Source organism: Neovison vison, chromosome 4, assembly GCF_020171115.1.
Source record: "Neovison vison isolate M4711 chromosome 4, ASM_NN_V1, whole genome shotgun sequence".
Lineage (NCBI taxonomy): Eukaryota > Metazoa > Chordata > Mammalia > Carnivora > Mustelidae > Neogale > Neogale vison.
The window spans coordinates 45,229,180-45,242,483 of record NC_058094.1 but is presented as its reverse complement, the minus strand read 5'-3'; the positions used below and the strand labels follow the sequence as shown (position 1 = coordinate 45,242,483).

The window sequence follows — 13,304 nt, the reverse complement described above, 5'->3', positions numbered from 1 at the left end:
TACTACTGTTTTTAAAAAATTGACCCCATTGACATATAAAAACAACTTTGTTCCGTATCTCCGTAAACAGTTCTGGAATGTTAAATTTTACTTGCAAAACAAGTTTTGCTGGAGAGAGGAACTTCTACAGATTCCTGACTTAGAGCGTCTTCATTTATTTTCTTCATCCTCATGATTGAAAACAAAAGTCAAAGGTTAGGAATGTGGAAAAGACCAATGTTTCTGAGATTTATTTTTTATGAGAAAATTATGAAGCATTGTGAGACTATTCAGTGTGAAAGAGCTATTTTTCTCTAAACACTGGGAGGTTTTAAGTTTTGTGGTTTAAGGTAATTATATAAGATAACACCTTGTCCAAGTTGAATTTTATTGTCTAGATTTTATAAAAATAATTTTACAGATAAGATTCTCTGAAACTCATAATTGAAGTCATGAGAGCTTCCTGAACATCTTAAAATTCTTACAAATTTTAAGTTTGCAAAATCATCACAAAGCCCATTTTTTTTCATTTATTTATTTTCAGCATAACAGTATCATTATTTTCTCAGTATAATACCCAATTTCCAATTTATTTATTTTCACAAAAACAGTATTCATTATTTTTTCACCACACCCAGTGCTCCATGCAATCTGTGCCCTCTATAATACCCACCACCTGGTACCCTAACCTCCCACCCCCCCCGCCACTTCAAACCCCTCAGATTGTTTTTCAGAGTCCATAGTCTCTCATGATTCACCTCCTCTTCCAATTTACCCCAACCTTCTTCTCTCTAACTCCCCATGTCCTCCATGCTTTTTGTTATGCTCCACAAATAAGTGAAACCATATGATAATTGACTCTCTCTGCTTGACTTATTTCACTCAGCATAATCTCTTCCAGTCCTGTCCATGTTGCTACAAAAGTTGGGTATTCATCCTTTCTGATGGAGACATAATACTCCATAGTGTATATGGACCACATCTTCCTTATCCATTCATCCGTTGAAGGGCATCTTGGTTCTTTCCACAGTTTGGCGACCATGGCCATTGCTGCTATAAACATTGGTGTACAGATGGCCCTTCTTTTCACTACATCTGTATCTTTGGGGTAAATACCCAGGAGTGCAATGGCAAGGTCATAGGGAAGTTCTATTTTTAATTTCTTGAGGAATCTCCACACTGTTCTCCAAAGAGGCTGCACCAACTTGCATTCCCACCAACAGTGTAAGAGGGTTCCCCTTTCTCCACATCCTCTCCAACACATGTTGTTTCCTGTCTTGCTAATTTTGGCCATTCTAACTGTGTAAGGTGATATCTCAATGTAGTTTTAATTTGAATCTCCCTGATGGCTAGTGATGATGAACATTTTTTCATGTGTCTGATAGCCATTTGTATGTCTTTATTGGAGAAGTGTCTGTCCATATCTTCTGCCCATTTTTTGATATGATTGTCTGTTTAGTGTGTGTTGAGTTTGAGGAGTTCATTATAGATCCTGGATATCAACCTTTTTACAATATGAGAAGACAAGGTTTCAAGAAAATAACTCTGAACAACACAGATGATAATCAGCACAAGCTTTCCAATTTTCCAGTGGTCTTAAAACAGTTTTCTATTCCTTCATAGTGTCTCTCTCTCTCTCTCTCTCTCTCTCCATAGTGTCTCTCTTCAGTTGGAAGAATCCAACTGAAAAGTTGTTTATGCAGAAGCAAGGTATCTGATACCAAAGCAGTTCATGATTTTGTTAACTATGAAACACTAGTAAAGAAAAACAGGGAAAATCCTGACGTGGTTTACATATAATCCAACCATGACCCATCCACACACGGGTATTAAACTGTGTTAAGTGGACCAAAGGGCCCATGGGAACCATGGCCACCAGTCTCTCTATAGAATATCAATCACCGTAAAGGACAAGTTGTGATCCATTGTCATTCACGTGTAGATGGTCCCTCTCAGGGAAGTGGGGAGATGAAGTGGAGAACTGAGAAGATTATCTTGATAATTTTGTGAGATTAGGAGATCCATTTGCCTCAAGTGTCTAGATAGGGCAGGCCAAGGTAATGATTTCCTCAAATCATCCAGATCATTCTTTTTGTTTTCTACTCAAACTTGCCTACGTAGACATGTCTTATGAGAACAAGGGATTTTAGCATAAAACATTTAGTGACTCTTCTTTTTGCCACTAAGTTTGCTATGCTGTTTATGTATTGTCATTAAGATGTGCATATTACATTATCCTTTCTCAGTATGATCCTGTATCTTTACCGAATCCTCTGCAAAAAAAAATGTTCAATTTGCCTTCTACAATAACAGAACTAGATTAGGAACCTACTGTGCATTTACTGGAAAAAGCTTTGACAGTGATTTTCCCCATAATTAGGAGAGTAGGATATGGGTTTTGTTTTTTCTTTTTTAAGAGAGAGCATGCACGCAAGTTTGGGGGCTGGGGTGGGGCAGAGGGACAGCAACAGAGAGAGAATCCCCAGCAGCCTCCACTCCCAGCCAAAGCCTGATGTGGGGCTTGGTTTCAAGACTCTGAGATCATGACCTGGACCGAAATCAAAAGTCAGATGCTTAACCGACTGATCCAGGCAACCCCTAGTATATGGGGTTTTAATGCAACCAAATTTCTCTGTATTTTTAAACCCAGTGATTGTACTCCTAATCATGTGTTATAATCCTCCCCCTCTCTGTTCAAGAACATGCATTTTAATTTCCAGAGTATAGTTTCGTGTCTTGTTATTTTGTAAATACAAAGTAAATATTTAAGTTGGAGTCTAATCAAAACCAAATGCTTCAGTGCAAGTGAGTAAAATCTGTCGACTCACACCCGGCACAAATTCCCCCTTGTGCATGGGAGGGATGGCACTTAGATCAGAATGGAAAGCAGATTTCATGTGCTTTTTCAAAGAAGCAGTTAAAAGGTCCAGGTATCTAAAAGTTTCATTCTGTTGCTTTTACTTAATTTGTTCATTTACTAAATGATAGACCTAGAAATGAAAAACTATAAAGTATTGGTTTGTTTTAGTTATGAAAATAATACTTAGTTTTTAAGATTTAATAATACAGAATTACATGGGCATTTAAGATGGAATGTCCGTCTCCTTTTTCCCCTCCCTGCTTTTTCCCTAATCTCTGCTGCTTGGAGCATCGCCTTCCAGATATTTTTATTCATAAGTGGACATTGATATATATGTCTTGATAGATAATTTTTCCAACAGTAAGGTCATGCTATATGATCAGTGTAACTGCACACTGTTCATTTTATTACAAAGGTTGCACATGTGCTGCATTCACCTTCAGTTTTTTAGTCACATCCTCTTTTGTGGATTTTCAGGGTTTTTTTCCAACATTTCCCTTGGACAAAGAGCACTGAAGTAAACATCCTCATTTGTATTATCTTTGTACTCTTGTATGAGTAGTTCTATATGGTAGATGCCTAGAGGTGTCATGACTTGGCCAAAGACTCGTCAGGCTGCACACCCACCAGCAGTGCTGAGCCATTGCACGTGCTTCACTCTTCCCATAATTGGGGAGCCCTGCCCAAATAGTAGCTGTCGGCCATATCTTACCAGTCAGTACATAACTCAATTACAACTAGGTATTTGGGTTTGAACTCTAGCTTTGAGTCTTTGGTTTTCTGTTCATTCCATCTTCAGCTGTGATCTAAAATCTATCAGGAGTAAAATTATTACTTTCCTGATCCTGATAGAGGCTGCCCGAATGACCTCAGTGTCCCCTGGGCATTGCTGAGAGGTATCCATGGCAGACAGGTCAAATGCTGGAAAATCAGAAGTCACTATTCCTCTTCCATACTATTAGAGCTGTAGCTTCCTGGCACATTTATAAAATGACCAAAAAAGAGGGCCCAGTCCATTAAACATCTGAGTCTTAATCTCAGAGTTGTGAGCTCTAACTCTGCATTGGGCTCCATGCTGGCTGTGGACCCTACTTAAAAAAAAAAAAAAAATCACTAAAAAAGAGCTGTAAAACATTTTGCATGACACTCCCCACCTCTCCATTCTCTTTCATTTCCGTATATTCCTCCTGATCTAGTACACTGCTTGGGAAGCTATAGCAAGGTACATGCTATAGGATTCTGAACTCATGAGACTGCTTTGTGAGCTCAGTTCCCAGTGTGACCTTGGTGGAGGGTATGGGGCTCTGGTTCTGACTTGAAATTCTTAGGCCTCACCTGAAAACACGATCACCTGGAGGATTAAGATGCAGACTAAGAAAATAACACAAAACTTGGTGATGGCAACGCCACCAGTTAGGTAGAGCAAGGAAGGGAGAAAGGAACCTTTGGTGAGCATATTATTAGTGAAGTTGTTGCATTGAATTTCCATGAAATACTTTGCTTTCTGACAGTCAGCTTGTCGAATATGTCTGCTTATAAATGGTGCTCTATTCTCTTATAAAACAATGTTCAAACTCTTACCTTTCAAAGATTCTTCACTTAAACGGATGAGACTTCATTGCCACACATTTCCATACGTGCTGTACAATTCTGTTTGCTCTTGCCTATGGAACTCACACGCAGGTTTCAATAAAAGTAGATTCCTCCAGGAAATCATTCTAGTTCTTGGGGGATGGGAGTTTGGGATTCTGTTTATTTATTTATTTTTAATCCCCAGACAGAACTATGCAGCTCTTTTAATTTTGTCTTTTGATACTATAGCAAATCATATTATAGTCTTTAGGAAAAAGTTCCTACAAGCAAAAGATGTAAAAGGAATTCCACATATAATGGGTTATTTGGGGACTGTCCTGACAGAACATATATTCAGCACTTTAACTCTACTCTGTAGATATGGAGTTGAAAGGATAGATGTCTCCATCTTCACTCCTGACCCATTGGGGCACATGGGGAGTGAAGCTCTGAGCCCAGGCCTCAGATGAAGAGTACATCTTGAGAATGAGGTGTGTTCAGAGGTCCTGGGCCCTTTCTCTGGAAGGCCAGAGCTGTGCTGGCTCTTCTGGTCAGCCTCAGACCCTGGACTTACAAATAGGCTGTTAGATAAGAGAATAGAGCGAGAGTACAGAGGGCTGAAGGATAGAGGCTGCCTGAATGGCCTCAGTGTGACCTGAACAGCTGGAACCCACTTCAGATGCAGGCCTGAATGTACCCCACATGGGACAGTCGTTGTTTGAGAGTGATGGACAGTTCCCACGTTTGGGTCACTTCATCATTAATTTCTGCTTCTTTGGAGCTGCTGTTCTGCATTATCAAGCACTAGTGCTCCCTCAGGCCGGCACACAGAGGACCCCCAGGCTGGAGCTCCCCTCCATGCCCAGAGTCTATAAAGGCGGGCACCATTTCTGCCCTCATATCCAGTCCCTGGACACGTGATTCTGCTGCTCTCACAACTTCCTATTCCAGTCACCTCCACATCCATCCCTGCCCTGACATAAATCCCTACCTCCTGTCTGGAATTTTACAGGATCTCCCATCTGGCCCATGGCTTGAGTATCTCTCAGTGGTCATGCTATCAACAAACCAGAGTTTTAATGAACCAGTATATATTCTGGATCTTTCTTTCTCTCTAATGCTATGATTTGAGGACCAAACTGATTCAGTTATGACACTTTCTCACTATTCCTTTCTAACAAATACTCTAGGGCAGTGCTTTTCAAACTTACATGAGCCTACAGATCCTCTGCGGGCATATTAACATGAGGATTCTGATTCAGTAGTTCTAAGTGGGCTTCAAACGCTACATTCCATTTTTTTTTTTAAGGATTTATTTATTTTAGAGAGAAAGTCCATAGGGGGAGAGGAGGAGGGGCAGAAAGCAAGAGAGACAGAGAGAATCCCAGGCAGACTCCCGGCTGAGTGCAGAGCCTGAGGCAAAGCCAGATTTTATCCCATGACCCTGAGATCACAACCTGAGCTGAAATGAAGAGTCAGATGCATAACAAGTTGAGCAACCCAGACATACCAAGATGCCACATTCTAACAAGTTCCCAGGGCATACTGATGCTGCTGGTCTGGACCACAGCTTGAGCATTGAGGCCCAAGAGTTCTCCAGAAGATTCTGATGCACTTGGTCAGAAACTGACCTAGACTTCAGGATAAATTTAAAGCACTAGCAGGGAATACATGCAACGTATCCAGCTTCCTCTCTCATCAGTGATTTTTGGCATCCTGCTTCCTCGTTGCTTTTCTTCTCAAATATCTTTCATTCTTGTCCTTTGTGTCTCAGCAAGGCTGACCTACATGTGTTCCTGCAAATATGACAAGAGATTCCCTGCTTCCATGCCTTTGTTTATCCTTCCTCTAGTTATCCAGCAGATTAAGTCCGGCTCATCTGTTAGTCCAGGCCTTGTCATGCCTGCTCAGTGAATCTGTCTCTGATTCCCTGCAGGTGGACTTCAGCATTCTTTCACCCTATTTTTTTTGGGGGGGGGGGTCCGGGGGGGGATATTAATCTGAAAATATCTTTATTTCACAGTAGGGTACTGCAGTGTGTGGTTTGAGATTAATCAACATAACATTAATTTCAGGCATATAGCAATGATTTGATATTTGTTTATATTATGAAATGATCATTACAGTAAGTCTAGTTAACATCCATCACTACGCAGTTTATTTTATAACAAGAACTTTAAGATCTATTCTCTTAGCAACTTTCAAATAATTAATACAGTATTATTAACTATAGTCACTGTGTTGCACTTTACATCCCCATGACTTATTTTATAGCTGGAAATTTGTACCTTTTGATTGCCTTCATTTGTTTCACCCACCCGGTAATCCGTTTTCTGTATCTAAAAGTTTATTTTTTTTAAATCCATAAACAAGTGAGATGATACAGTATTTGTATTTCTCTGACTTATATCACTAAGCAAAATGCCCTCAAGATCTATCCATGTTGTTGCATATGACAAGATTTCTATCTTTTCATGACTAAATAATATTCCATTGTGTATATATAACTACATTTTCTTCATCTAGTTACCCATTGATGGACACGTACTTGCTTCCATATTTGGCTATTATAAATAATGGTGCTCTGAACATGGAAGAACATGAGGGTTTTTCTGAGTTAGTGTTTTTGATTCCTTTGGATAAATACCCTGAAGTGGAATTGCTGAATCATACAATAGTTCTATTTTTAATTTTGGGGGAAACTTCACACTACTTTCTATAGTGACTGTGTCAATATACATTCCCACCAACATTACACAAGTGTTCGCTTTTCTCCACATTTTCACCAACATTTACCTACTGTCCTTCTGATAATCCACGTTCCAACAGTTGATATCTCATTGTGCTTTTGATTTGTATTTCTCTAATGATTAGCTATGTTGAACACCTTTTCATGTACCTTTTTGCCATGTGTATGTCTTCTTTGGGAAAATGTCTGTTCTAGTCCTCTGCCCATTTTGGTTTTTTGTTGGTTTTTGCTATTGTGCTGTATGAGTTCTTTATATATTTTGGATATTAACCCTTAACCAGATGTATGATTTGCAGATTCAGTCCCAACAAGTTGCATTTTCATTTTGTTTCCTTTGCTTTGCAGAAGCTTTGTGCTTTGATGTAATCCCATGTGTTTGTTTTCGTTGCCTTTGTTTTTGGTGGCAGATCCAAAAAAATCATTGTAAAGACTGATGTCAAGGAACTTACCAACTATGTTTTCTTCTAGGAGTTACATGGTTTCAGGTCTTAAATCTAAATCTTTAATCCAGTTTAAGTTGATTTTTGTGTATGATGAAAGATAGCTGTCCAGGTTTGTATACAGCTGTCCAGGTTTCCTAGTACCATTTATTAAAAAGACTGCCCTTTTACTCATTGTATACCTTGGCTTCTTTGTCATAAATTAGTTAGCCATATATGCATGGGTTTATTTCTGGGCTATTTTGTTCTATTGATCTGTGTGTCCTTTTATACCAGTAACATACTGTTTTTGATTACCATAGCTTATAATACAGCTTTAAGTTGAGAAGCATGATGCCCTTCAGCTTTGTTTTTTCTCAAAATTGCTGTTACTATTTAAGATCTTTTGTGTTTCTATACAAATTTTAAGATTTTTTTTTCTATTTCTGAAAAATGCATTGGAATTTTGGTAAATTTTGAAGTGAATCTGTAAATTGTTTTGTATGATACGGACTTTTTAACAATATTCTTCCAATCTCTGCATACAGACTAATTTTCCATTACTTGTCTTCAATTTCTTTCATAAATATATTACAGTTTTTTTAGGTTGTGTGCAGATTTTTTATTTCTTTGGTTAAATTTATTCTTAGATATTCTTTAAATGCATTTAAAACTGGGATTTTTTTATTTTCTAGTAGTTCAGTATTAGTGTACAGAAATACATCTGAATTTTACATATTTTTGTATCATGTAACTTAACTGAATTTGCTTATTCTAACAGTTTTTTGGTAGAGTCTTTAGAGTTTTAATATAAAAATTATATATATATATATATATATCTCCTGTTAAATAGTTACAGTTACCCTTCCTTTCTGCTTTGGATGACTTTTCTTTATCATGCCTAATTGCTTTGGCTAGGACTTCCAATACTATGTTGAATAAAAGTGGTTTTGTCTTCTTTCTGCTCTTAGAGTAAAAGTTTTCACATTTTAGCACTGATACGATGTTAGCTGTGAGCTTGTCATATTTGTCCTTTATTAATGTTGAGATATGTTTCACCTATACATATTTTGAGTTTTTATCATGAATGGGCATGGAGTTTTGTCAAATACTTTGTTGATTTTTATTGGTGTTGAACCATCCTTCCATCTCTGGAAAAAGTCTACTTGATGGTGTATGATCCTTTTAATGTATTGTTGATTTCAGTTAGCTAATATTTTGTTGGGGATTTTTGCATCTCTGTTCATCAGGGATGCTGACTTGTGGTTTTCTTGTAGTGACCTTGTCTGGGTTTGGTAGGAGGATGATATGGCCTTATAAAGTGAGTTTTGAAATAGTCCTTTTCTTACTTTTTTTTTTTTTTTCTTTTGAAGAATTTGAGAAGGATTTGTATTGTTATTTAAATGTTTGGTAGAATTCACCAGTGAAGCCATTTGGTCCTGGACTTCTGTTTGGGGGACTTTTGATTACTTAATCAATTTTCTTACTAGTAATTGTTCTATTCAGATTTTCTTTTTTGTCATGAGTCAGTCTTTGTAGGTTATATATTTCTTTTCTAGGAATTTATCCAAGTCCATCTTGTTTCAGTATATAGTTGTTCATAGTAGTCTCTTATGAGCCTTTGTATTTCTATTGTATCAGTTATAATGTCTCTTTCAATTCTGATATTTAGTCCTCTTTTTGTTTTTCTTGGTGAATCTAGCTAAATGTTTGTCAATTTTGTTTATCTTTCCAAAAAAAAAGAACTCTTACTTTGATTGATTTATTGACTTTTAGGTCTCTATTTCATTTATTTCTGCTCTGATCTTTGTTAATTTGTTCATTTTACTAACTTTGGGTGTCATTTGTTCTTTTTCTAGTTTCTTGAGGTACAGAGGTTGGTTTTTTGAGATCTTTCTTATTTTTTGGTATAGGTAGGTAGTTAGCTGTATGAACTTGCCTTTTAGAGCTTTTTTTTCTACATCCCATAAGTTTTGGCATGTTGTATTTTCACTTTCTTTGCCTCAAGTTGTTTTTGGCATCCTCTTTTGGTTTCTTATTTGATTCATGGTTGTTCAGAAGCATGTAGTTTAATCTCTACATATTTGTGAATTTTCATTTTCATCTTGTAAGTGATTTCTAATTTATATCCTTGTGGACAGATAAGATGCTTGGTATGATTTCAGTCTTCTTAAATTTATTAAGACTTGTTTTGTGGGGGTGCCTGGGTTGCTCACTTGGTTAAACAACTGCCTTCTGCTCAGGTCATGATCCCAGGGTCCTGGGATCAAGCCCCGTGTCAGGCTCCCTGCTCAGTGCAGGGAATTATTATGTAATTTTTTTAATGTAATGTTTATTATGTAACTGTTTCTCCCTTTCCCTCTGCTGCTCCCCCTGCTAGTGCTCTTTCTCTCTATGTGTGTGTCAAATAAATAAAACCTTTAAAAAAAAATTTGTTTTTTGACCCAGCATATTCTTTATCCTGAGAAATGTTCTTTGTGTATTTGAGAAGAATTTGTATTTTGTTGCTTTTGGATGGAATGATTTGTTTGAGTGTGTGTATATGTATGTACATACATATGTATGTGTGTATACATAGTCCATTTGGTCTAATATGTCATTTAAGACCATTGTTTCTTTATTATTTTTCTGTCTGAATAATTTATTCATCAATTGACCAATAAGTGGCATATTAAAGTCCCTTACTATTATTGTATTACATTCTATTTCTCTCTTAGATCTGTTAATATATGCCTTATATATTTATGTGCTCCTATGTTATGTACATACATGTTTACAAATGTAAATTTCTTTTGGTGGGTTGATCCTTTATCATTACATAATAACTTTCTTTGTCTTATAATCTTTGTTTTAAAGTTTATTTTATCTGATATAAGTATAGCTACTCTAGCTTTCTTTTGGTTTCTGCTTGCATGGAATATCTTTTCTTATCCCTTCACTTTCAGTCTATGTTCTTATATCTCAAGTAAGTCTCTTGTTGGCTGCATATATAAAATCCATCCATGCATTCTGTCTTTTGATTGGAGAATTTAGCCCATTTATATTTAAAGTAAACATTGGTACATATGTGCTTATTTATATATTGTTGATTGCTTCCTGATTGTTTTGTAGTTCCTCTGCTCTCCTTTCTTTTTCTCTTTTTTCCTTTGTGATTTGATGTTTTTCTGTAGTAGTGTATTTCAGTTTTTTCTGTGTGTGTGTGTGTGTGTGTGTGTGTGTGTGTGTCTACTATAGGTTTTTGCTTTGTGGTTACCATGAGGTTCACATGAAACAATTTATAAATGTCTGTTTTAACTTGATAACAACTTAAATTTGAATCCATTCTGAAGCACTACAATTTTATTCCCTTACCACCATGAAACCTTTCATGTTTTAGATGCCACAATTTACATATTTTTATCTTGTGTATCTGGTAACAAGTTACTGTAGTTATTATTATTTGAACTCTTTCGTATTTTAGCTGTCATATTAGCTTTGTAAGTGATTAACCTCCATCTTTCCATCATGAGATTATTCTGAATTTTACTATACTTTTCCCTTTATATATCATGCCACTCTCTTCTCCAAAGTTTCTGCTAAAAATCTGCTTATAGTCTTATAAGGGTTCCTTTGTACCTAAAAAGTTGGTTTTTCTCTTGCTTCTTTTAAGATTCTCTCCTTACCTTTAACTTTAAACAGTTTAATTATAATGTGTCTTGGTGAGTGTAACTGTGCCTACACCTTAATGGGAACTTAATGGGTTTCCTGGATCTGTATGTCTGTTTCCTTTCCCTAGGTTGGAAAAGTTTTCAGTCATTATTTTTCCAAACAAGAGTTCTTCCCCTTTCTCTCTTTCTTCTCCTTCTGGGACCCCTATAATATAAATATTGGTCCACTTGATGATTTCCTATAAGTCTCCTAAGCTATGCTGACTCTTTTTCTTTTCTTTTTCTTTTTGCTACTCTGATTGGAAAATTTCCACTGCCCTTTCTTCAAATTTGCTGATCCTTTCTTCTGATTCATCTAGTCTGCTTTTGAAGCCCTTTATTGTACTCTTCACTTTAGTTATTGCATTCTTCAATTCTGTTACTTCTATTTGGTATTTTGTATCTTTGTGAAATTGTAACTTTATTCTTTTGTTCTTCCAAGTTTGGCTGTCATTTTTATAACCACTCTTTTGAACTCTTCATTATGTATATCATTAATCTTTATTACAGTCTTTTTTTCTGAAGTATTTACTTTATTCTTTCATTTGGAACATATTCCTGTGTTTCTTTATTTTTCTTGACTCTTTAAGTTGGTTTCTGTGCTTTAGATTCAAAACAAAACAAAACAAAACAAAAACAAAAAACCCCACACCTCTTCCAGTCTCGAAGGAGTGTTCTCCGATAGGAGGTGTACCTTATCTTTCAACCCTGCCATAGCTATTGGTTTCTCTCAAATCTTGTTCAAGTAGCCTACTTCATTCTAGTAGTTCCCAGTAAATGAGGGTGTGCCAAGGCTGGTCAGTGTCCTAAAGAGGAGGATCTCAGTCAACACCAACAGTTAGTCTACAGCATCAGACCCTTAAGTAACAGCTTTTAACCTTTCAGGGGAAGGCAGGTGATGGTGATCTCTGTTGCTCCCTCTGCACAGATCACTGGGTGATAACCACTTAAGAACTGTTTCTTTCTTTGCTATGATTCTATTGAACTCATGAACACAAGCCCTGATGGCCATCAGAGCTATCAAGGATGTGCTCTCTTGGCAAAAGCCCCAAAAGTCTGGGTGCCAAATGTGTCCATAAGCTCTTTTCTTTAAAGACACCTATGACCTGGGGTAGGGCTAAGAGGGAGCACATAGGTAGTGATGTCGACATTCGCATTCTCTGGAGAGGATTGTTGTTGGCCCCTAGATGTGTGTTTAATTATAAACTCATACCATACCATAGCTATGAAGGTAAGCTAGTGGGACTTTTTCTCAGAAAGACTAGAGGTGTATTTCAGTCTGCCATCTCTGTGCTATGCCATGGGGATAGGGGGCTACCTAGTTAAGAACTCTTTCTCCATGACCCTATGGGGCCCACAAATGTTATCCCCCCTGGCCATTAGAACAAGGTAATACAGGGATGTCCCCTGCTTTTCCCTGTACTTTGGTTATATTTTGTACCTGATTTTTTGAACCATTTTCTGGAATAATGACCATATGTATAACAGTTGTTGCAGTATTTATTTCCCCTATCTGGTTATAGTATCCCTTAAATATTCTGTCTTCTTTGTATTCCAAGCTCTTATTACAACCCATCTGGCACACAGAAAGCACTAAATAAATGTGTGTTCCACTGCCCTTTCTTCAAATTTGTGAAATTGTAACTTTATTCATTTGTTCTTAAGTCCTGGAATGACCAAATGAACCTTCACCATCATGAAGTGGAGGGTAGGAATCTCTCCTAATATGTATATTAAGTGTCTCTGGCTCCTTCATCTAATTTCCTTCTTTGAGTTCATTGGAGCCCTACTTGCCCTGGGGCACATCCCCATTGGTAAATTATAAAACAATTTGAGTGGCACTGACCTATACCACCTCAAAATAACCCTTATCCTTAATCTCCCATCCAGAATTTGGGTGTTGTAGTTCTCTCTGTTCTGAGAGTTATTTTCTTTGTGTTCTAGTATATTGCTTGGGGGGGGGGTAATTTTTTCCCTCCTAACTGCTTTGATAACTGAGATGAATGAGTAGCTGAATAAATGAAGGAAGGAAGTCTAGA

The 13,304-nt window shown here is 37.0% G+C and overlaps 1 protein-coding gene across 1 annotated transcript in view; it reads left to right on the top strand.

Annotated features, from left to right (window-relative positions):
* Nucleotides 1-13,304, top strand: part of NECAB1 (N-terminal EF-hand calcium binding protein 1) — a 204,036-nt gene that overhangs the window by 79,490 nt on the left and 111,242 nt on the right. The gene's annotated exons all lie outside the window — the stretch shown is intronic.